Consider the following 25,079-nt stretch of genomic DNA (forward strand, 5'->3'; position numbering starts at 1 on the left):
AAACAATAAACATTGAAGTCCATCTGGTGCCAGCTACCCTGTGTTTTTATTAAGATATGAAGTCGCTTCGCAAACACCCTGCTGTGCCCTATACAAGCCAACTACAGGTGATGGACATCCGCTAATAGGTATTCGGAAACTATCCAATAGGAAGTTTAGGGTTGCTTTCAACTTTGCTGGCCTTATTGTTTCTAATGAGGTTGCCATTCACGTAAAGCAGTTTTTCTACCAATCCTGGAATTTACCCCCGCCAACATAAATATTGCACGATACAGCGAGTCCCTACTGGTGCGTCAGATGTAGTGTCTCAGAGAAAAAAATCCGTTTTTTTTGGGGGGGAGCGCTGTTTCCTTCGGTATTTGGTAGTGCTTCCAAGCCTGACATATGTTCTATGGGCGGTAAATGCTAGATTTCCTTAAAGGCCTGATTATTGGACTTCAGCAAGACCTTTCTACCAACTATACTTCAAAATGGTCTACAACATTTGTGTAGACGATTTATTCCTGAATAGAGTATTTACAGGTTTGACTGAATAAACAGCATTGTCTTAGTTATTAACTTAGAGATGACTGCGCAAATGTTTAATGGCGCCTGAAATTAAAGTTTATCTCCTTGATTAGTGTGTTCAAGTAGAGATAACAAAAACAAGGAAGACGTATACGTTTCATAAATACTGGAGGAGCATCGCTTTCGGGGTGGCCTGTTATCACTGCAGGCTACCCACGTACTCCGTCAGCCGAGACAAAAAGGAAAGGACCAGGGATTAGGGGTAAGGGATCGGTGATTTACGAGCTTTTTCACGGCGTTTCCTTTGGCCGCGAGCATGATTGCAAGGTTTAAAGGGGCAATCGTTTCCAGAAATCCCCGGGAAACTTCTGCCTGTAATAAAAAGCCCGAGGGATTACGACAATTTCGGCTCTCCATAAACTCGCGCGTCGCATTCTTGCGAGCTCAGTTCGGAGCTCATCCCTGTTCGCAAAGGAAGGCGATAAAAGGCCCCTCAAGTCGAGAACCTGAAAAAGGAAGATGAGCGATCCACTCGTGGCCTCGAAAAACTTATATACTTCCGTGCTTTGTAAACGCCATGCTTCAAAAAGCTTTTTTTGCATAGTTTCCAGATTCAGACACCTGTTCTTGTTCACTCCTCCTACTATTTTCTGCTGTTGAAGAAAAGGCGGTTATGAAATATAATTGCGACTTCATATCGTGAAGCGGAGTAGAAACACCACATATTGGTATTTTTTTATTATTCAACTTAGCCGATGTGCCTCTCGGTAGTTTTCTATTCGCTAAGATGGGAATACTGATAAACGTAATTCTGAGCAGCTGTTGGTTTTATTTTATTTGATGTCTTGTAACTTACAATGCTTTAACTTTCCGCTTTTGCAGCCCATTTTAGCTCAATATATTTAAACCATTACCAATTGAACAGCCCTGCGAACGAAAACCAAGCCGCAGTCTTTCAGTGCACAGTGGCATAGCGGAAGGAAAATATAGAAGCTTATTTTAAACCCTCGAGTGAATTACTACCCGTTGCAGAATGAGCAGACAACGTTCGCGTGCTGATGCTTTAGACCACTCGACTGTACAGTATGTGCTGCACACCCGCCCTGGTGGTGCAGTGGTTAAGGCATTGCTTTCCGATGAAGTCAAAAAACTAGGCGCACTTGTGCTGTGCGTTGACAGTGCAGATTAAATAAATTTATGCATGGGGTTTAAATTTTCGAAGTCCTGCACTACGGCTTCTCTCATAGCCTCAGTCGATTTGGGGCGTTAAACCCCATAAACTGAAACCAGTACGTGCTGCGAATGCCTGTGCTTCGGCAGTGTTGCTAGATACAATCACCTTGAGGTGTGCCCTCGGGAGAATTATGGTGAGTGTTTAATTGGTGGGCTTTTAGTCGTGATTGCATTTGGCGGTATAAATCGATTCCCAGGAGTGAATCAAGTCAATTCAATTTACAGATCAGCAATCAAGTGTAGAAACCTGCACCTTGCTGGTTATATGGGGAACCTGCACTACCTAAGTAGCGCCGCAGTTATCCCGCCGCGCGTCTCAAAAATGCTGCTCTTAGCCGCTTGATTCGCGATAAACGACAGATCATAGTCATCACCATTATAGATCCGCGTGTGACATATGACGCCCTTGCCCAGACGCTCTCGATGTAGCCCAGTTATCTGACACACGCCATGCAAAGCTTCGAGAGATCGCGCAATCTCATCCATGTAAGCTGATGCAGGTAGCGTGAAAACCCCCTATGAAACCACGTCAAGCGTATTCGCTCCTCTTGACAGGATATGTTTTACGGGACAGCGATCGACACAGCAAACGTCGTCTTCTTCGACACAGGCACGGACAGGCCTCTCAAAATGGCGCGACTGTGGCCAATTTAGCTCTCGCTACAAATACTAGACAAGAACGTGTGAATGAGTCGACCAAGCACGGCAAAGAAGACAAGCTGTACGAGCACTGCGTAGCCTCTTCAGAATAGTTCACAGCGGCATCGTAGTCTGGCATCCGGTTCCACCCGACCACCAGAATGTTCCTGGGGCAGTTTACAAGTATCAGAGAGAAATTAAACTGCACAACAAAAATACTACGCGGGGATTTAATAAAAAAGGTGTGATATTTAGAGCATAGCTTGTGGCATTTTTTTTTTCACTTTAAAGTGACGCGTGTACGAGGTAGTGAATATATAAATCTAGACGAGTAGAAATAATGGATTTTATAAAACGACACGTCATACGACTGACAGCGTGGCAACGTTAAACAATCTTTGTATTTTATGAACGCCAAAAAGGCTTCCCCTAAAGCCCCTACCCACTAGCAAGACTTCTCGCGTCAAAACACGTGTTTCAGTATGGATACAATTCTACCATTCGAAGCTATAATTTCTAAGAAGGATAGACAATTGTGCGAGTTGGTATCGATTCATACTGGAAGGGCACAGCGCGAAAAGTCACGGGACGAAAGGAAGAAGACGTACACACAGCGCTGACTCACAACTAAATTTTTATTGGAAAGAAACACATATTTATACAATTTCTTCAATGATAATGATAACAAGTATAGAGCACTTGCGCAAAACAAATCAGAAGGTGACAACCAGAGATATGAAAAGTTGTAATCACTGAATGATAGTTTTTTCCGACACATTTTTCCCTTCTCCCTTAAAGGTTAAGGAAACGACGAAGGATTGTCAAGGAACGCCATCTCTTTATCTACTTGTATGACCGAAAGCTGGATTATACATTGCGACTGTCTTTTTTGGATCAGGTACGCCTCCATCAGCTCTCTTGTTGTTTTATCCCGGTGTCTAAATAAAATCTTAGTGTTAGCAACTAAAGGGCGCAGTTGGTTTTGTTTCTATTTTTATCGTTGACGAAGTTGCGACAGTGGCCTTACATCTTCCGGTTCGTCCTATATAAACTTTGTTACATGCCAATGGAATTTCATATACTACGGCGCACGCGCATTCTACAATAGTTGATCTGTGCGACACTTGGCATTTAAAGGGGTTAAAAAGTTGTAATTTTTTCATGACGGTCTCTGATCGCACGACAGACCCCACTCAAAGTATGCGGCGTGGAAAACACTACGCCGACATCAAAACGTGCTACTACGTGCTTCAAATTGTGGGCTATTTTGTGGACATAGGGAACTACAGCGACTTTTTTATCTGCTTAATTCCTCTTTTTAGGATTCACAAACTCCTCCCTTACCTGTCGCACAAGCATTTCGTAAGTTGCCGAGATGACAGAAACTAAAAATGGGGGGGGGGGGGGGCAGAAGCCCGTACCTAATTATTCCTCTGGCCATTCAAATATTGTCAAATATTGATCATTTTTTCTTGCATCAGCTCAGGCCTACTGAACTCGTGTTACCATAACATACCAGAAAGTGTACGGTCGCAGATACGCCGGCTGGAAACTTCAGGCTTTCCAGTTTCTGTGTACGTCTTCTTTCTTTCGTCCCGTGTCGTTTCGCGCTGTGCCCTTCCCAAATAATGTCTAAAATTTCCAATAAATTCTGAACTTTGCAGTTCTTATCTTTCTCGTCCCGCTTTCGTACCTATAACCGAGAACAAAGTCCAGCTTTTTGTATTTGTAAAAGAAATTGTTTTGCCTAGTATATATATCAAATACATCTGCACAATTCTGAAAATCACGAGTCCAGAGGGATGCTTGAGAACACTGTCTTGAGAACACATAAATTATAACAAGCCCCATTGTCATCACTCTACAGATAATGATATCCCGCATGGTTGTTTTTCTTCGTAAATTAATAAAAGTGAATAGGCATTTCATGCATCGGGAATCAGGAAGCACATTTCGATATACGGCGAAAATACGATTTACGATTACGGCTATTGCGACGTGATTTTACATGTCATATATGTCATAAGCGATCCTATAGAATCTAACGATGCCAGAAATATTTCAGAGAATAAGGTCGCGTGAAAGGACTGTTTAATATGGTTTGGTATGGTTCTGTCGTTTTATTCTGTAAGGAATTGTCAGGACACTTAACAATGTGTCAAAGATGAAATTAGAAGATCGCAGGCCATCGCTATGAATATAATAAGACAGGGAGTTTGACCATATAAGATATATGCTATACGTGACACCGTTATTGCTATGGAAATGAGGCCGACGCGCAACGTCGGCTGACAAAAGTATTTCGCGGGTCTGGTGACCTATCAGTACTTTCCAGTAACTGAAAAATAGAAGTCTAGAGTGACAGGGTTACTTCGCAGCACTCTATAATTATGCTAACTAGGTACTAACTAAGGAGGCATATCACGCTGCACGGCTAACATCAGATGCCTCGAGAAGTATTCGCAAGACGTGGGTAAATATGGCGCTTGTGGGGAAGGCTTTTAGTTCATATTCTGCATTCAGCACAGGCAATGTGCCAACTCACGAATGGGACATTGAGCTTGGAGCAGCACAGAGTCGCACAACAACCGTTGACAGACTGTCTGGTCTCCCAGAGTTGCGAGATGGACGTTAACGAGACTAATTGTCCAACGCCTGGAGGTCTTTGTGCACACACTGCGACAGCTTGACGCAATCGGGACGTGCGAAACGACCTAAATGCTCCCCTGAGTGAATAGTAAACTTTCCTGCCAAACACGTGCTCCCATCTTTCACTCTTTTTTATTCTGTCCTTGCTGTAGTAATGTATCTTGCTGTGGCAATGCACGTCATTTCGTTGCTTAGCAAGACATCTCATTAGGGAAGCTCTTCTGGCTTGGCCCTTAGCATTTTTTGCAATGAACATTAATAGCTTCTGACTTATTCTTATCGCATTCTCTCTTTTGCTATTCTTCCATTATCTTCACCGAAAACCCGCTGCTGGAGATGGTGATACGGACTTTTTTGACAAGTTTATGCTCGGAAACGTCCTCCCATTACTGAAAAAAATTGAATTCAGCGCAGCATTTCTTAGATTCGATAGGGGGAAGCAGTGCTATTTGCGTTCAATGAACAGACGTGTGAAGCAACATTTTAATTTTTTTACTCCATTACAATTCCCCACCGTAGTCTTGCATATTGTCAGTGACAAAAAATAGAAGTATACTTTTGTAATCTCCGACATAACCACTGTGCCCTACGCAAGAAAAAGCTACACGTAGCGTGTCGGCTGCTATCAATACTGTGACTGCTCTGTTCACCCTTTGGAGAAGTAGACCCTTACTGCCTGCGTCCACATTTCTCTCCGGAAAAATAAAAAATAATATAGATGAATTATTTCTGGAGTCTTATCCCCAGTAAACTTCAAATGCTCGCTATCCACTCAAAACCGTTCGAACGTAAATTCTCGAATTACTAAGGGTTAAAAGTTTATTCATGTTGCCTACAAATTTGTCTGCACCGGACAAGAGCAAGGACTACGGACTACTGATGAAATATTGCCACAAACTACTCTAATCTTTATTTGTTCTTTTTCGACAGTTGGCATGCGGCCTTGTCACTGTGATTCTAGCGCGCGTATCGGTTCTGTATTCTTTGTTTTTTCTTGCTTGATTTCACGAGACAACGCTTTTTTGTCTTTATAGCACAAGGTGCGTCGAGATGTATCTCGAAAATTTCAACCACTCGCGTGTAATTCCACTCTGTTCCTGGTTATGCTAGTCACCGTTCGCGGCTTTATCTAGGTGTTTGCTCGGCGCCTTTTACTGAGCGTTGACGGATGCGACAGGCATTCTTCGTTCGACGACCGACAAGCACGTTTATTGTTATTGCCACCGGCGATTGCTTAGTTGTTTTTTTTTTTGCGGGCGCACGTCAGCCCAATAAAAAGTTTATTCAAGTGCAACGCCAGTGTCTTCATTTCTGGCTACTGGGCATGCCCCACTACGTGAGATTTGATGGAGATGCCTCCGTTTGATATCTGACCTACTCATTTAAGCGAAGACCTCATCATTGTTTCAGTCGCCATGGGGGACCAGCCAGCAGGTCACCGAGCCAGCTGCCGACAACAACGATCCACCCCGAACACGGTCTGTGGCCTGACCCTGTTCGACTCCGGAAGAAGGCCCAACATTGCAAATGACCCAGTCTATAGTACCGGTCGTTTCCGTCCAGTCCCGTGGTCCTCCCTGCTTCCAAGGAGGAACGGTGGAGGATCCGGAAGGCTGGCTTAACCTATTTGAAAGCGTGCCAACGTACAACGTCTGGGGTGGAGAAACGACGCTAAGGGAAGCCTACTTTGAACTTCAGAATTCTTCCCTAATTTGATGCGAGAATTGTGAGAATTTGTTGAAGGATTGCGAGACATTTAAGATGCAATTCGTAACGGTTTTTGGAAATATCGTTCAACCGAAGTGAGCCCGAGCCCATCTTCTATTTTGAAATCAACTCCTGAAGGAGTCAATCCTCTCTCATGTTGAGATTAACCTCTCTTCCACCACGCCAATCCCAATATGACCGAGGAGATCTAGGTAAACTTCCTAATGCGCGGTGTGAGAGGTCAACATTTTGCCTACTGGGCCCAGCCAGACGCCCGACACATTCGTCTAAGAAGGCTCGATCAAACATTAAAATTTTATGTTCCGCGTGATATTCCGCGTCATCAGGCATGCTTACTACATAGAGTTCGTTTAAGTGTGGCTTTCACGCACAAGTACTTACATTTATTTGGACTGATGGACTCGCCGGAATGTTCAACTTGTGGCATCCCAGATACTGTGGACCATATATTATTTGTGTGCCCAGCGTATTCGCGCGAAAGAAGTGTGCTAGCGGCTTCCTTGAAGCGTTTAGACAAGAGGCCTCTGTCGGAAGAACTGCTGCTGGGCGCTTGGCAGGACAAGGGGAAGGGTGTCCAGGCAGTGCGTGCTCTTTGCCGTTTTGCACCAGCGGACTTGATTCGCGCTTGTAAAACAAGCTACTGTGTCTGTATATGTATTTCATATGCATTCTCCCACATCATCACCCATCATGACCTTCTTTCTTCTCTCCTTCCCCTTCCCCAGTGCAGAGTAGCAGGCCAGATTTGAATTATTCCGGCCAACCTCTCTGCCTTTTTCTTTCAACAAATACATCTGTATAAAAACATTTTGCCGGTCTCCCACGCCAGCCACCGAAAACCCTGGCGGAATTTACTAAAGAGGCTTCGAGCATTGATAAAACATTGGGCGCCCAAACCCGCCACTAAAACCGGCCCTTTCAAGCCTTCTCCGCAAGCCACTATCACGTCTCATCTGCATGCAGAGATAACCTGCGGGAACGTATCCTCGATATCGCCCGCGAAGAACTACGACGATTCCTGCCATCATTTCATTAGCCCCAAATGACCCCGCTTGCAGACGTTGTCAGCGAGAAGTCCAGCATACACTGGTCGTCCCTCAAGCGATGGCTTCAATGGCTCCGACGGCTCTGACGCAAGAGCCCACTGCGATGAAGTGCGCTGCCGCATTAAGCCGTCCTGAGCCACTACGGGAACCTCCAAACTCCCGCCGACGCGAACAAGCTCCTTTTGAACGCTGCTCCTTGGCCTCCGTCCGCCAAGATTACGAACAGCCCTCAATCCCAAGGAAATGTGACGCCTGGAGGACATAGCACAACCATCCAATCTGTTTCCACTGGGGGGAGGCCAGCCACATCCTTCGCCACTACCCTTAGCAACAAATCGGGTTTCGTAATCGACGCACCGCAGCCTCGCCTCAGTGAACGACCGCAAAAAGTCGAGAACTATCTGCGCAGCGGAGCGTTTGTGTCGTCAAGCCGACGCTTTAGTTCCCAACCCCCGTACAGGGCCCGCGTTGCGTCGCCAGGCCGCAACTACGATTACATTGTGCGAGGAAGGTCCCCTAGCCCCCTTTTGGGAAACTAATGGCAGTAAACTTTAGAACTGAGGTGCTTCAAGCGAACTAACGAAGAATCTCTGCAGTCGACGACAAATACCGACGATGTAGCTATTACTCCGTACTGCTTGTGAAAACGCCCTCGACGCACAAAGATTTCAAAGTGACACTGCCGCTACGCACGATGTCAGCATTCAGACGACGCGACCAGAGTCCATGCTGACAACGCCGTCCAGCGAAGGGATGACGGTGTGCCCCGGCCACGACCTCAGAACAAAACGAAGCAGAGATCAAAACCCCAAGACAGCATGCAATAAGATGACGTGAGCAAGTAACTTGAAAGTTGCTGACGATGGTCGCACGGTTACCGCTTTATTGGAAACCGGAGCTGACTAATCTGTGATCAGTAGAGCGTTCGCCGCCAAGCTCAGAAAGTGCCGACCAGTTAGGATGGCCGGCTAATTCGCACCTCTGGTTTAAGCCTTGTTACACCCTCAAGGCGATGCTCTGCAAGAGTAACAGTAAATGGAAATGGCGTACCTATCCTACAAGCTTCGTGGTCCTACAGAACTTCCCGCGAGACGTTATTCTGGATATATATTTTCTCAATGAGCATCGGTTGGTCATTGAACTTCGCTCAAAACTCAAGCTCTCAACAAACAACGCCATACCTTCCACGACAACATCAACTCATAACAACGCTCTAAATGCCCCCGACGGAGACTTACCGTGCCGCCCCAAACAAACGTCGTCGCCTGCGTGCGCAACGCAGGCAAAAAATCTTTAATAGCTTGAATTTTTTCTCGACATTTACGGGGAGGAGTGAACTGATCTGGATCTACACTTAGCCCCAGAAATCGGCGGCCCTTCTTTTCCGAAACGAGCCAGTGACGCAGCAGCATGCAGGAAAGCTGCGTGCATTGGCGCAGGAATAGTGGTACCTCGGAGTGCAGAATGCGGCACAGCCCAACTAGTCCTGCATTTCGGAGAGAGGCTTACAGCGCAAGCGAAAGTTCCTTTGGTCGTTTTTTGGGGTGAGGTTTATTGGAGCCTGCTGTTGCTTTGATGTCATCAGAACTGTATGGAAGGCGGTGGCCAAACCGTCTTTGACATTGTCCAACGTTGTCGTCTGCATGCGTAAGGTGCCAAGGGCACTCTAGAGGCCAAACAGCGAAAAACATGCCGTACCGTTGAGGGTGTGCATCGATACAGCTCAAATGAGACCCTACAGAGGGGTATCGGTTGGTGGTCCGTCGATACTCGTGGGACAGTTGCCAGGTCACGAACGTGGGATGCCTCACCCAAATGGCGAAAATTCATTGGACCATTGAGGTCCTTTACCTGAACTTGAGTAATCTGTTGGTGGCGCGCACCAAGCATCTGGGAGACCGATATAATGGTTCCTTGCCTTACCTAGAGGGAACGCTGGGGGCGGTGCACATAACCCTACATGGGGGCGCTAAGAATTTTGTGCCGGTCAGCCGGTATAGGACAACCGATTTTTTTTCGAAAACACATAGTGACGTTAATAAGATCATGATATCGAGGCTAGAGAGCAAACGTGATAGCAGCGAAGGCGCAAAAGCAGGCGACGCCAGTAAAATGTTTCTGTTTTCCGAAATGCTACTGCAAAAGCTTCCTAAATTGATTGAGCACCGATACATAACTTCAAGGCGTTTGTTTTTCTTTTTAAAACGTGACTATAGGACGAATTGTGGCTTCCGTGCTGCTCAACACTTAGCCAATAGGAGAGACAGCCCTCACCAATTCTGGACATTTTTTACACTTGAATGCTCTTTGACTGGCTTTTTTTGCAATTTTTGATCGCAATATTGAATATTTTGGTGTTTTGTGCTGTAGAGTAACGTTTATTTTTGTATTATGTTTAGCCAAAACTTGTAGTTCTGCACGCGGTAGCTCTCAGCCCCACGATGCTTCAGGCGCCCATTTTGGCTGAACTGGTCGTCAGGAAGCTCCATGCGGAATCTCATAGTTGACAATACAGCTTTCCCTCTAGGTAAGAGTAAGAAACTCTACGACCGATATGGTGAGGAGACCTCACAGCTCCCACCTCACTACTGCGCTACAATTTTACCAGCGCCGGAAAATTAAGGAAAATATTAGGATTAGGAAAATATGTGCAGCCAAAGTTGTGGCTGGTGGTCTCTGGCGAAAAGACGGTACTATAGCCCTGTACCGCACACACAGCCACTAAAACAAGAGAGGGGTTATATATAACTTCCGGAGTAGCGTCCTCCTATGTGAGGCGCGCAGTGGAGTGCTGCGAACTCCCTTCCTGAATCCGAAGTTCACGACCGGTATTTCCCCCACGTGTTAGCGCTGCCGCATTGCGAAGAATCTGTATTTCTGGCCTGAGAAGAATTTTAGTATCGTTGTCCGTTTCAAAAGGAAGGCATCAATGAACTTCATTATCACCAGTGAGCGATAGACTGACAGAGTCCTGAAGAACGTTTGTCAGTCGCTCTTCAGCGTTCTTCAGCTCTTCAGCGTGAAGAGCGGAGCAAGCCTTTCTAGGCGTCCGCAGCATTCTCTTTCTTTTGCTATGGACACAAGTTCAGAGTATTATGACGTAGCCTCGAATTCGTTTTGTGGCATAAACAACATCTAATCTGCGATTACTGGAAGTGTTGACTCGAGACTCTTGGCTTGTTTACACCCCATATCCCCATCAAGGCAAACTATAGCTCTATAGTTTATGCAAAAGACAAGAATAGTTAACTTTATTGTTACCTTGAGTGCTTTCCGCGCCTGCATCCCGAGCCTTCTTCGTGCCTTCAGACCGTAAGCGTTTCTCCAAAAGCGGCTAAAATCCATTTGCGGCGCAGGTAATTTGAGATTTCTTTGTGCGTGTTTGCATCTATAAAACATGAATTCGCCCAAAAAAGATAGAACACTGAGACATGTAGTTTATCATTTCCAACTCAGGATTCAAGCAGGACCAAGATGTCATTTCGCTGACTGTGCATACCCGCTTGTCACGGCAGGTTGGAACACACGATATGCGTGAGCTGCCGCTGCATCCTAAGGGAAAAGATGCAGATGCTCTCAGAAATTCCGACCCTTTCAGAACAGAAGTACTACAAAGTTGAATACCTTCTCCAGGGGACTAAACTATCCTGCCTATGTGGCACAAAATCTGTTCCCGAATGGGACAGAAAAAAATAACAGCAGAAAAGAAATATGCTGCCCTTTTTTCAGACGATGTGTCTTTGGCAACTGTATATGCGCTATAAATAGGCAGTCACATACTTCTTCCAGTTTTTGTTTTATGAAATTTTGTAGCAAAATGCAGTGCTAGAATTTGCTCCGACCTTGTGACATAAAGGACCTTGCTTGCGAGACCTCGGGCAGCGGCTTCAGGCAATGGAGTCTCGGACTGAAGACTCGACCAACCCCATTTTCACCAATAAAAAGTTTTATGTTACTACTATTATTACTGCAAATTTTATTATGTTTGGGTCCAAAAAAAATGTGTGTAAATCTCAGTTTGTCGTTACTACCGCGATTTTATTTTTAGCGGCCTCACCTTCTTCCTTATTTCTATTCCATGTTACTGTTTATTAGAGGGTGCAGAGGGCGTTGCAAATCCAGAAGGAGGGGGGTCTCCGTTCTAGGTAACACTTGAGCAGGAAATGTCATTTAAAGGGTATAGTTTCACTTGGTCCGGTTTATCTATGTTGTCCACCGTCAAATTATCGGTAGAAATGTGCTTGAAATAAGCGAGCTTGAGTGGAAATCGGAAAGTCGTAGCCTTATGTGAAGTCGATAAATTAAGCAGGTGTTTTGCAGATATAGTTACATCAAGCTGATCACCAAGATAAGTGTATAACATATTTTGTGTCTTGACTCACAGATATTTGAGAAATTGTTCAAACAAATGCCGAGTTCTTAATTGATTCAAAACAATGACTTTGAGGAGCAGTGGAGCAGTTGGCGATGAAGATAAAGTAGAGGTATTAATAATTTGGGTGATGTATCTACTAAATAAGAGAAATGTTAGAAAATGTATTAAATACTGACGAGAGAGGTGGAAGTGCTGGAATTTATTAGAGTAAGGTGTGCAAACTACGGCATAATTAAGTAGTTATAATATTCTGCTTTTCTCATGGTGTTGACCGCAAACCATATGCTGCCCCTTTTTTGCAGAGATGGAAACGATTTGCGCAGTTTAAATCACGCTCCAGAAAAATTATGCTAACTTCCACAGTTTTTCACACTTTTCCTTAGAAGAGAAATAGTTCGTCGGAAGAATTAAACAAGGCAAATGTAGCTCGACGAAGCTTACCGTTACAAAGAAGTGAGTAACAGTAGATTACACGGGGAAGATTTCCCTAACGTTTAGGTTAGAATAATGAGTAGGAGCTTTTCCAGATAGCTAGATCTCGCAGCAGGAACGAGCCCTTCGCTAAACAGATATCCGAATCAAATAAAGCATGGTCAGTTGATTTCTAGCAGCTCAGATTTTTATATCCCCCCGCTTTAATTTATGGCATTTGTTGTTGACTAGGCACAAAGTTGAAAATCCTCCAAGGTAGGCTGCAGGAGTATGTGGATCGGGAGCTTCCGGACGTGCAAGCTGGGTTTCGCAAGGGCAGAGGAACTAGAGACCAAATTGCTAACCTTCGCTGGATCATGGAAAAAGCAAGAGAGTTCCAGAAACCCATCTACTTCTGCTTTATTGATTATGCGAAAGCGTTTGACTGCGTAGATCACAGCAGATTGTGGCAAGCTCTCCAAGAGATGAGAGTTCCAATTCACCTCATCTGTCTCCTCAGGAACCTGTATGAAGGGCAAGAGGCCACAGTCAGAACTGGGCATGGTTTTACTGATTGGTTTCCGATCGAGAAAGGAGTGAGGCAAGGCTGCATACTGTCGCCCTGCCTATTTAACCTATATGCAGAGTGCATCATGAGGAAGGCCGGTCTGGAAGAGTCTTCAGCTGGAGTGAAGATTGCTTGAAAACGTATCAACAACCTTAGATATGCGGATGATACCACTTTAATTGCAGAAAGTGAAGTGGAACTCAAGAGACTTCTGATCCGCGTACAAGAAGAGAGTGAGAAGTTTTGGCTTAAACTGAACATTAAAAAGACAAAGATCATGGCGTCTTGCCCTATCAAGTCCTGGCGCATTCATGGACAAGAAGTGGAGGCTGTGACAGATTTTCTCTTCTTGGGCTCCAAGATTACCTCGGAAGGAGACTGCAGCCATGAAATTAGGAGACGCCTGCTTCTGGGAAAGAGAGCAATGGTTAGCCTTGACCGCCTAGTAAAGAGCAGAGACATTAGTCTGCCAACCAAGATCCGTATAACTCGTGCTATGGTCTTTCCAGTTGTGATGTATAGATGCGAGAGTTGGACTGTGAAAAAGGCTGACCGCCGAAGAATTGACGCGTTTGAATTGTGGTGCTGGCGAAGACTCTTGAGAGTTCCTTGGACTGCCAGAAGATCAAATCAGTCGATATTGTCGACCATAAACCCTGACTGCTCATTGGATGGTCAAATTTTAAAGTTAAAGCTCAGCTACTTTGGTCATCTGATGAGAAGAGAGGAGTCGCTGGAGAAAGATTTGATGTTGGGAAAGGTTGAGGGTCGCCGGAGAAGGGGTAGGCAGCGAACGCGTTGGTTAGATGGCATCCTCGAGGCACTGCAGATAAAGTTATGTGATGTTAGGAAGATAGTGAGAGACCGGAAAGCGTGGCGTGACATGGTCCATAGGGTCACGAAGAGTCGGACACGACTGAACGACTAAACTGAACTGAGGCACAATAGGGCCGCCGACTCCGAACGTATCTTAGCATATTGTGTCCATTTCGGATTTCTATTTATATGTGTTTTTTTTTTCGGAGATGGCAGATCTTATATATTCCGCCGATCTCTTTTATTTTTGTTACTTGTTTGGCATTTGCCCTCTCACATCTTTTCTGTTAAAGTGCGCGTCGTCGTGATACAGGAGCACTGAAGCTATCATAAGCTTTGCATACATTTTGAGTTCGCCGAATACGAAGAAACGCTTCTGAAAAACACTCTGCCATGGTTAGCCTTCATCTACTTACGAACACCGGCCCAGGGATAGCAGCTACAGGTACACGAGAGAATCGCATAGCCTGACAGCAACATACTAACTTCCTAGTTTGCTTGCTGCCTCTGTCACACAGTTTCGAATCCAGGAGCGAGAAATCTGCATTTTACGAACATAGTTTGTCAGCAACATCCTAAGTAGCATTTTCCTTAAAGCGATTGCCGCTTGTGTAAGCTACGTTTGCCATAGCAAAAATGTGACAGTAAAGTGTTCTTCCAAGACCATTGGGAAGCCTCAGTTATTCCTACAACCTGACATGCTGTTTCGACTTTTATGTTCGAAAATGAACGCAGCGTATGTACGCACCTGTAAAAATAAGATGAATAATGTAGCCACAGTGCTTAACTCGATACCCTGTCAGGGAGGAAAACCCCTGGTGGTCTTGTTTGTTTTCGTAAATTTTTAGGTATTGTTTTAAAACCCACATGGCCAAAGATAAAATAAAAAAGAAGCATTTCGATTATGTCTGTCAAAAATAAAAAGAAACTAAGAAGGAAACACTGCCTTGCGATACTGAAGCGGATTTGGGTGAAACACGGCAAGAAGGCTTTTCTTCGCGATGTAGGCAAAGAGTAAGCTGAATGTCCTCATGATGCGAAGCCACAACCACCTGGCGATGACTCCAAAAACTCGGCCGCCACAAAGTCCTGACTTTTTCAACATAGGCTGGGACGTCCAACGAACGCGGCATGACATGAAAAATGAAGCCACCAGGAGCTAGCTGCATTTGGTTCTGACGTCTGCAGTTTGTTTGCACTAGTCTCGTGTCGAGTAGAAAAAACACGCTCTTGTGATCCATGGAAGATCCCTTCGTCATTTTTCTTATAACTGGCATAGCTAAGCGCGCACATTTTTTACAAAGTCTGTGCAGTTACTATTGGACATTTTCATCCCGTGTTGCAAAGCTTGAATCTAAGTGTGCGTCCCAAATATAAAACGAGTGAATGCAGGCTAAACTCAAGACAACTAGTTGAAATGACATAAGTGAACGACTGCGGTGGATATGGAATATTCACTCCAGGGTTTTCGAGGTAGCTCTAAGTAGTGTACATTTGTCTTTATGATCGTTTGTATGTATTTAGTGATATTTACGTTTTCCATATAGTTCTGTTTCGCTACCCTGGTGTTTTTTTTTATGCAATTCGGAATAGCAACATTACACTCTGCATATCTTTTTGCCTTAAACATTTGCTTTTTCTACATGCTTCGACCCCTCGCCACATCGGTTGTGCAGGAACGTCTCTGGGAGCAGCTCCACCAATTCTGACCTTTTCCAGAGCGGCGATCGCTCCATCCTGTAGCCGCAGCATTTCAGTCTTCTCAGGAATCAATTCATGTTTGGGTCATTCAAAACACGAAATCTAATTCGGGGATATGGCAACACTTTCCGCCCAAGAGAGACGCTAAAACAAAAGCCAAACTAGGAATATTATCGAAAACAATAGTAAAGAAATTAAACATATAAAGGAGCAAAAGCTCGCGGGGCCTTTCTTGGAGCGCATCGGGGGCGTTTGTCGTGCAGGTCGCGGGAAGCAGCAAATGAACAAAGCTTCTTACGCACGTGTTTCAACGGTTACATGCTAACTGTGCTAGCACAGGTCTGATTAGGACGCCGGCTTTCAAATTCAGCGCCAGTACCCTGCTTGCAACTCCTGTCAGCAGATGTACCAAGAGGGAAATGGTTGCTGGTTGATATATATGGTGGCTCTCGTTGGCGGTCTAACAATTGACTGCGAAACTGCAAAAGAAGACTTGTATGAGATGTGTTTTCTTTGATATCTTGCAGAAATAAATCACACCTATTTTTAAGCCCTTTTCTGAAACACTGTTCGTGTTATATCTTTTTTTTTTCTCATGTGCGGTTTTTAACTTGAGGCGGATATTATGAAAAGTTCAACTTATACTGCAGAGAACTAGAAATTTTCTTTAAAAAGAATTTTATTGTTAACTTTGCGCTGGAGACTTGTTGGGTGGCTCCATTTTTTTAGTGTCGTCCACAATAAACAAAGGCGTCATTAAGATTACCATTATACCCTCACTGGCAGGCTTTAAGCGAGTACCTTTCTCCCTTTTAAGAACATTAACTCTTCAATATGAAATATTCCGCGATTTAGTTTATTTATAACTAAGTAGAATCTGATGTTCTGTTCATGTTTTTTCGTGATGCAACGTCAATGATCAAGTCAACAATATCAAAGCAGAAAGCAGCCCTTTTTTCACACCTTCGTTACGTTTTTGATACCTGCGGCCCGGTAAGCATAACCTAAAATGCCGAGAAAATGCGCAACGATGAATTTTATAAAATAGGCCAACTAGAATACAGATTAGAAGCCACAAAAGCATCACCAAACTTTATTATATTTGTATTTTGCTTGCAAACACGGAATGCAAAGAAAGTTACTACAGAGTGCGATGATAAAACCCTGCTTCCGATCAGGTGCTGTTGCCGTTTACTTTCATGTTGCTTACCGGAATAACTTCAATTTTATATAGATCCCAATGTTATACCAACGCGCAAAATTCATCAATAATCTTATCATGCCGTGTTCGCAGTCTGAGCGATCATTTCCGCAACAATGCAGAGCAAGAAATATTTACACGAGCCTTGTACGTGTCTACTTTTTTGTGACATGTGACAAAACTTTTTTGGGTCACCAAAGACGTCGTGAGCCTGATGAGGTGAAAGCATTTGGGGACATTCTACTGTAGCGGTTATTTGACAGAAACGAGTGGATAATACCAGAATGTAGAGCAGATGCTTCCGTGCCAGATTCAAGGTGTGTAGCTCGACTGAGCGGAGATTGCACACGCATGCTGAAACGCTTGACCTTCACAGCCGCCAGGCAGATGACCAGCAAGAGTTACTATATAAGCTTTGTACAGTAAGTCTATTCGACGCAAGAGTGACTCTATTTGAAGCGCAGTTGCTGCCCACCACTCTCCCTTCTAGAGCCGTGGGTGAAGTGGTCGTCATCGCGTCCCCTACGCTACCATGGAGACGGCAGCAACGCTAGACAAGGAGAATTAAGATACGTTTCCTTAGGGCACTCGGATGGGGACTCAAGGGAAGGATTTCGATTCCCAGTAGAGGACGATTTATTTCTAAATGCTAATAGAATTACTGGATTTGTTTAGGATTATATTACGGACTGTTGTATTGAATAAGGGACAATCTACTAGATTGGCTTCAGAATATGGTTATGGACTAATGGATTGAATTGTGGACAGCATGGTTGTAGACGGGAATCGGGTCTGGCTTTTAATGTGACTTTTGTTGAATTCACTTTGAAACTGTCTGAGCCGACGGAGTACTCGTGCGGCCGCCACTCATGAACCAAGAAAGGCTTTCTGAAAGGAAGGAACTTGGACAACTTAGTAATGACGAGGTAGCGCTAACACCGCTACACCGCCTGGGTTTGGAAAGTTTTTATATTTTCATACGACTTTTCAATGTCGCAGAAATTATATCAAACTGGATGAGCCACAGGTACTTTTGCTATGAAAAATATCAAAATATAATCGCCGCTGTTTCGAAATGAACCTTTGCAGCTTTGTCATCGTTTAGGCACAAAAATATGGTGCAGTTTTTTACATGCGTAGTTTTCCTTGTTGTGCATTCATGGAGCTTTTGAGCGGGAAAACATTAAGTGGGCAGTGTTCTCAGAAGAAAGAATTATCGTTTAATTTCCCACGTGATATCTACAGCATTCTTCAAAATACATGCTAAGGGGATAAAACGTAATCCTAGAAGATGTATGTAAACGGCCGAAAGGGAGCCAATGACAAAGAAATCTTTTTCAAGAAGTTTTGATATAAGCTAAACAACATTATTAGCAGGTCAGACAAAGGAGAGTGCGCACGGGAGCACCTAAAGTGAAGCAAACATATGTAAGGAGGAAACTAAAATTCGAGCGTATACGAAGCAAGCCACAGCAACAGAAAATGTCAACTCAACTACGAGGCTCACATTGGCGGTCTTCTAAGAACAACTGCAGGAGGGTTCATAACACACGGGATTAGAGTAAGCTTGAAGAGTTTTGAAAATATTTCTGCTCCACAAGAACCCTCATGTTTTCGCTTTCAGCGTCTTCAATATACTTTTTCCGCTAAAATGCGATTCAAGAGGTGGACTCAAGTCACGTACTGTGTTCGAAAAAGTTGGAGTCGGATTTGGCTCAGGTCCGCCCTTCTTTCGTGCGTGGTTCTGTAGATCTTTTGTTCTGGTTTGAGCCAGCTCGGGAGGGCTTGCAAACATCTTTCTTTTTTTCATTGTATTTGCCGTATAAAAAATTTATGTGTTTTAGTACTATCGATTGTGCTTCCTTCGGCGCTAGCTGAAAGCCAAATGGAAGTTTTGTTTTTCCTTGAAAAAAATATATTGTCAGTGCAAGCTTGGAAATAATTTACACATTTGAGTTTGCGAGTATTTTCACCATAATTTTTTATATTTAACCATTAGCAAAAATAAAAGGCAATGTTCTTTTTTGTTCTGGCCTGAAACTGATATTTCAGTGACTCACGAAGGTGCAGCCAAGTTCGTCCCATAAGGCTTTCCCCTCCCCATCCCCAAATGAACCTTCAAAAGAGTGCAGTATCTAAATATCATTTATACCTCTTCGCTCATGATGATTTCTTCTTCCGGTACCGTTGTTCCTATTTATATCTGTATCTATACAGTTACATCCCAAACTCCATGCCTGAATAAAGCCGATCGACCTAGTGTCGAAAGTAATCGGAGGCTGCAAAAAAAAAAAATAAATAAACTCGCATCATGATAAATTGTGGTTGTAGTTACTGGTGATTTATTGGTGTGTGATATGCAATGACGAGGTAATGACCACATTGTAATTATAGATTATTTGATGAATTAAGAAAATAAAAAACAAAAAACAGAAAAGTTTGTTCAAAGAAGTCAAAATGCTCAGAATGACAAGGCAATGTTTGTTAATGCTAGCTCCAAAACTTCAATGCGTAATTGATTGAGTAATCATAAGAAACAATAGCAAAAATGGGAAATCTGAAAAGAAATAATTCTAACGAATCAAAATGTTCAGAACGAAAAGCTAGTGCTTCAGAAGCTAATTAGGAAATATTTAGAGGCTGTTGTTGTTTTGTGGGGTTTAACGTCCCCAAAGTGACTCAGGCTGGAGAGACGTCGTAGTGGAGGCCTCCGGAAATTTCGATCACCTGGGGTACTTTAACGTGCACTGACAACGCATAGCACACGAGCGCCTTGCTTTTTGCCTCCATCGAAAAGCGGCCGCCGAGGCCGGGATTCGATCCCGCTTCCTTAGTAGTCGAGCGCCGTAACCACTGAGCACCCCAGGTCGGGATAAATATTTAGAGGGCTAACTTATTAAAAATTGAAATAATTCAAAAATGATCATTTGGAGCGTGGTGACTCAAGATGTAGGTGCTCAGATGTAATTGTCCCGCGGCGTTGCATGGAACGTAAACATGTGCGTTCTGAAGAACGCGCACTGGTACAGATAAAATTTCAAGAAGCGTTTTCCGAATTTACTGGGACGTCATCGCATAGCAGGCTCTATCTCACCGTCCGTGGTTGCAAACGCTGTCGCGTCAGACCTTTATTGGCGGAGGTTAAATGACCCCTTAATTTAGGTTGCACATATAGCATAAAAAAGTTTGTTTTTCATTTTCAAATTGGTGGGCAAAATTACGAATGTATAAAAACCGGGGATAAAAATTTAAGCAACGGGAATAAAGAGATTCAGAATATACGAAGTGTGGCATAGGGCTTTTTTTTTCCTAACTTCTCAGTATACGGGTTATATAGGTGTAATTTTCCTCCTTAGTGTTAAGTATTTTAGGGGTTCAGTTCAGTTCAGGCGTTCAGTCATGTCCGACTCTTCGTGACCCTATGGACCATGTCACGCCACGCTTTCCGGTCTCTCACTATCTTCTTAACATCACATAGCTTCATCTGCAATGCCTCGAGAATGCCATCTAACCATCGCGTTCGCTGCCTACCCCTTCTCCGGCGACCCTCAACCTTTCCCAACATCAAATCTTTCTCCAGCGACTCCTCTCTTCTCATCAGATGACCAAAGTAGCTGAGCTTTAACTTTAGAATTTGACCCTCCAATGAGCAGTCAGGGTTTATGGTCGACAATATCGACTGATTTGATCTTCTGGCAGTCCAAGGAACTCTTAAGAGTCTTCGCCAGCACCACAATTCAAACGCATCAATTCTTCGGCGGTCAGCCAACTCTCGCATCCATACATCACAACTGGAAAGACCATAGCACGGGTTATACGGATCTTGGTTGGTAGACTAATGTCTCTGCTCTTTACTAGGCGGTCAAGGCTAACCATTGCTCTCTTTCCCAGAAGCAGGCGTCTCCTAATTTCATGGCTGCAGTCTCCTTCCGAGGTAATCTTGGCGCCCAAGAATAGAAAATCTGTCACAGCTTCCACTTCTTGTTCATTGATGCTCCAGGACTTGATAGGGCAAGACGCCATGATCTTCGTCTTTTTAATGTTCAGTTTAAGCCCAAACTTCTCACTCTCTTCTTGTACGCGCATCAGAAGTCTCTTGAGTTCCACTTCACTTTCTGCCATTAAAGTGGTATCATCCGCATATCTAAGGTTGTTGATACGTTTTCCAGCAATCTTCACTCCAGCTGAAGACTCGTCCAGACCGGCCTTCCTCATGATGCACTCTGCATATAGGTTAAATAGGCAGGGCGACAGTATGCAGCCTTGCCTCACTCCTTTCTCAATCGGAAACCAATCAGTAAGGCCATGCCCAGTTCTGACTGTGGCCTCTTGCCCTTCATAAAGGTTCCTGAGGAGACAGATGAGGTGAATTGGAAATCCCATCTCTTGGAGAGCTTGCCACAATCTGCTGTGATCTACGCAGTCAAACGCTTTCGCATAATCAATAAAGCAGAAGTAAATGGGTTTCTGGAACTCTCTTGCTTTTTCCATGATCCAGCGAAGGTTGGCAATTTGGTCTCTAGTTCCTCTGCCCTTGCGAAACCCAGCTTGCACGTCCGGAAGCTCCCGATCCACATACTGCTGCAGCCTACATGCAGGATTTTTAACATCACCTTGCTAGCATGCGAAATAAGCGCGATCGTGCGGTAGTTGGAACAATCTTTGGCACTGCCTTTCTTTGGAATGGGGATGTAAACTGACCTCCTCCAATCCTGTGGCCACTGCAGGGTTGTCCAAATCTTTTGACATAATGTATGCAGTGTGTTAACAGCGTCGTGGTTGAGGTTTTGAAGCAACTCAGCTGGAATACCATCAATTCCGCTAGCTTTGTTCTTAGCAAGGCTGGCTAAGGCCCATTCAACTTCACTCTTCAGGATGCCCGGCTCGAGATCAGTAATCACAACCGTCCTATGTTGGGTTTGCACATCCGGGTCCTTCTTGTACAGTTCTTCTGTGTATTCCTGCCACCTCTTCTTTATGTCTGAGGCTTCAGTGAGGTCCTTGCCTCGTTTGTCCTTTATCACGCCCAGCTTAGCACAGAAGCTTCCTTTGATATCTTTGATTGTCTTATACAGAGCTCTTGTGTTCCTTAATTGGCTGTTGTCCTAACATGGCGTAAAATAGCCGGCCCTGAAGGGCCTTGGATGAAAACTGTTATTTGGTAAGGTATACAAAAATGCACATCTATAGACAGCCATACTCACACATTTCTCGTTTATTTTTAAAAATGCCATGAGAAAAGTGTCACTCTAAGGATTTGACGACAGGACCCACAAGGATCTTAAAAAAATAAAAATTCCGGAAGAGCACAATTGTGATGCCGAATTTTGGTGCAGAATCAGATGCAGAACTGGACTCTTTAGATTGTCAATTTTTTTAAAGCTCTTTTCATTCCTAATAATGCGGTGGCCATATTAACCAGTTATTTATTTTCCTGTTTTCTGTTACACAGTTTATTAGTAATGTTATCTTATCTTTATGGCAATGCTCTTGACCACTTTTGGATGTATATTGCTAATTTTTCTACCAAACCTTCCACTATAATGAAGGAAATGGCTCTGTGATTGATAAGATAAATAAATTGAATAACATTCCCAACCCTTCCAGTAAGATTCCACCCATTATAGGTACCCACTAGCTAGAAATTCCCGGACCATTCATCAACGTTTTCATAAGCATACCTAGTAAAGGACCGTTGCTTGCGATGATGCTTCCAGTCGTTTGCCGCAGGTGATGATTATTCCGTGTCACCATCTTGCGGCATATCGCACAAAAGTGGCGGTAATCCAAGCATACTGAGGCTCCGGCGTGGGCAAGATGGGTTCATGAAGGTTCCCCCCATCTTTCATTAAAGCTGTTACGGCCTCAACGCGTAAAAAGTGCGTACCGAGGGGCGTATTTAAACGCGCTGCCACCGAGGTGGATAACTCCAGTCGATGAATGCAACCGCTTTCTTGGATCTACATTACTCCACCCCCTATTCTGTCGTCAACATATGCCTGTCACAGCGTGTTAGTGGAAATTAGGTTCTACTTACACTTCATGGGGCTACATGTTCAAGTTGTGTACCTGTTTAACAACAAATTGTGCAGACGGGCTAGATGGTGCATCGGAGCTTGACCAAAATAATAACGCACAGGAAGACACAAACAACCGAGCAAGAAGGGAAAATTGACACCGAGACACGCGCTATGAAAACACACATGTGGACTTGCGACGGAGAAATACATGGCACACATAAAAGAGCCCTCATTGTCTGAAAGATAGTTTAATAAAACTTGAAGACGGGTCAGATAGTGCATTTGAGCTTGACCAAAGCAATAACGAACAGGAAGACTGTCACCCGTTAGTAATTAGGGGTTATTATTAACGATGCGCCCTTAACGGTGCGCACACTCCCAGACACCCTTAGAGTGAGTGGGGGTAGCTGTTCCGGTCGCGAAGGAGATGTCCTCGACCTGCGTGGCAAGCTCAGCCGGAATTCAACTACCTTGTAGTGACAGAAGGGGGTGGTCGTTTGGTGCCCAGCGGTCGCCGGTTCAAACCAGAGTAAGGATCGGAGTCAGAAGTAACAAACAAGCACAATTTATGCGCAGCAAGAGACGATACAAAGGAATACACAAGATCACTTGAAATACACAGACGAGAGGTTCACAGAATAACAAACGCTAAGCATGCAACTACAGAATGATTCAATAACACAGGCTTTACAACAGATCAAACACGAGAGAGTTACATAAACAAACACCAAATTGTTCACCGGGCACTGTTGCAGTCCGACGCCTCAAGAGTCACGATGTGGCCGCCATACGAGACGAGCGCCGCTCCCTTGAAAGTCCGTGGGCTTGCCAGCAGCGAGTGATCCCCGGGAGTCCAGCCGAAGCACTGTCGCGAACACGTCGCAAAGCACTGATGAACTGACTGACTGACTGACTGACTCATCAAACGGCGCGGTCTCTTTAAATAGGGCGCGCCGCGTCTGTTTGTTAGCACGCGTCAAAGCTAGCGCGCACACACACTTAGCTTCGCTGGTTATAGCGCTCTCTCTTCCTCCCGTCGAGCCGCGCGTCGCCATTGGCCAGGTCCCATAGAACATGCTGGAAATTTCTGGCTGATTCCAGTCCGATGAACCACCGTCCTCCCCGGGCAATGGGAAAGAGGGTGACGGCAACGCGTACAAAGCTACGCGCTCTCCCACGCGGGGAAGGGGGCTTTTCTCTCCATGCCTTCCACGCGACGCCGTGCGGGCCTCGCGCCGTACCGGCTTGATGAAAATGGGCGCCGATTTCGCGACAATGCGCCTCCCTTAAAGAATATTGTCCCACAATATTCACAACAACCACGAACATCGCGCGCACATGCATGCGCTCACAAATATATGGGGCAAATGACCATATCACACACATTGCACAAATTTCACAAACTGTAGTAACCCATTACAAAATTTACACATCAATGCCATGAAATTCTCAAACATAGCAACACACTGTCGTCAGATACACATAAGAATCAACAACACACCGTTTTTCAAATGCGAAGCGCACAAACCTAAATTTCCGAGCGTAATTCTAACCCGCGATCAGTGCGTGACACGCCTCTGTCCGCCAGGGATTCTGCCTTCGCTCTAGTCTCTCGCATTTGAGACGCTTTTATGTTCTCCGATCGGGCTACTGAAAATTCCATGAGGCAGGACTTATCCTCTTGCAAATCACACAACCAATGTGTCCGATAATTGCCCCTACAACCAGTAGCGCCGACGGATACACGGGAACCTGTGCCAACGCGCACAGACCAACAAAAAGAATCACTGTAATAGTGTTCTTTCCTAGGCACCGGTATTCCTTCCGCTGAAGGTGAAATATCCCAAGTAACGCCCCCATAAGTAGGACAAACACTTGGGCTACCTGCATCAACGACGGCCTAGGCATTCCTGACTTAATTTTCTGAGTCGTCCCTTTCTTTTCGGGTTCCTCCTGAGAGGCTTCCTTTTGTTTATTCATGTCTCGAGGCTTTTCTTCTGGCTTCTCATGGCCTTGCTTTGCTCGCCTTGCCTTTTTCTTTTTAGATTCCTTGCAGCGCACAGGCGCGGGACTTTGATCAGGATCCTCGGTAAATGTTGCGCCCTTGATATTTCCCAACACCAAATCGAAGATAGGGCGTTCCATGCACAGGGCTGTCAGTTTTCCAGAATAGTATTGCGTCTGC

At 44.6% G+C, this 25,079-nt stretch overlaps 1 long non-coding RNA gene across 1 annotated transcript in view; it reads left to right on the plus strand.

The window, feature by feature from the left end:
• The window catches only part of LOC146191928 (uncharacterized), a 55,326-nt gene that overhangs the window by 18,826 nt on the left and 11,421 nt on the right, over positions 1 to 25,079 (plus strand). The window contains exon 2 of the long non-coding RNA XR_014706715.1: positions 3,178 to 3,277. This is a non-coding gene — a long non-coding RNA (uncharacterized LOC146191928). The remainder of the gene's footprint in view (positions 1 to 3,177; positions 3,278 to 25,079) is intronic.

This window comes from Amblyomma maculatum, chromosome 4 (genome assembly GCF_055883805.1).
Source record: "Amblyomma maculatum isolate TAMU_Amacu chromosome 4, ASM5588380v1, whole genome shotgun sequence".
NCBI classification, from domain to species: Eukaryota; Metazoa; Arthropoda; class Arachnida; order Ixodida; family Ixodidae; genus Amblyomma; species Amblyomma maculatum.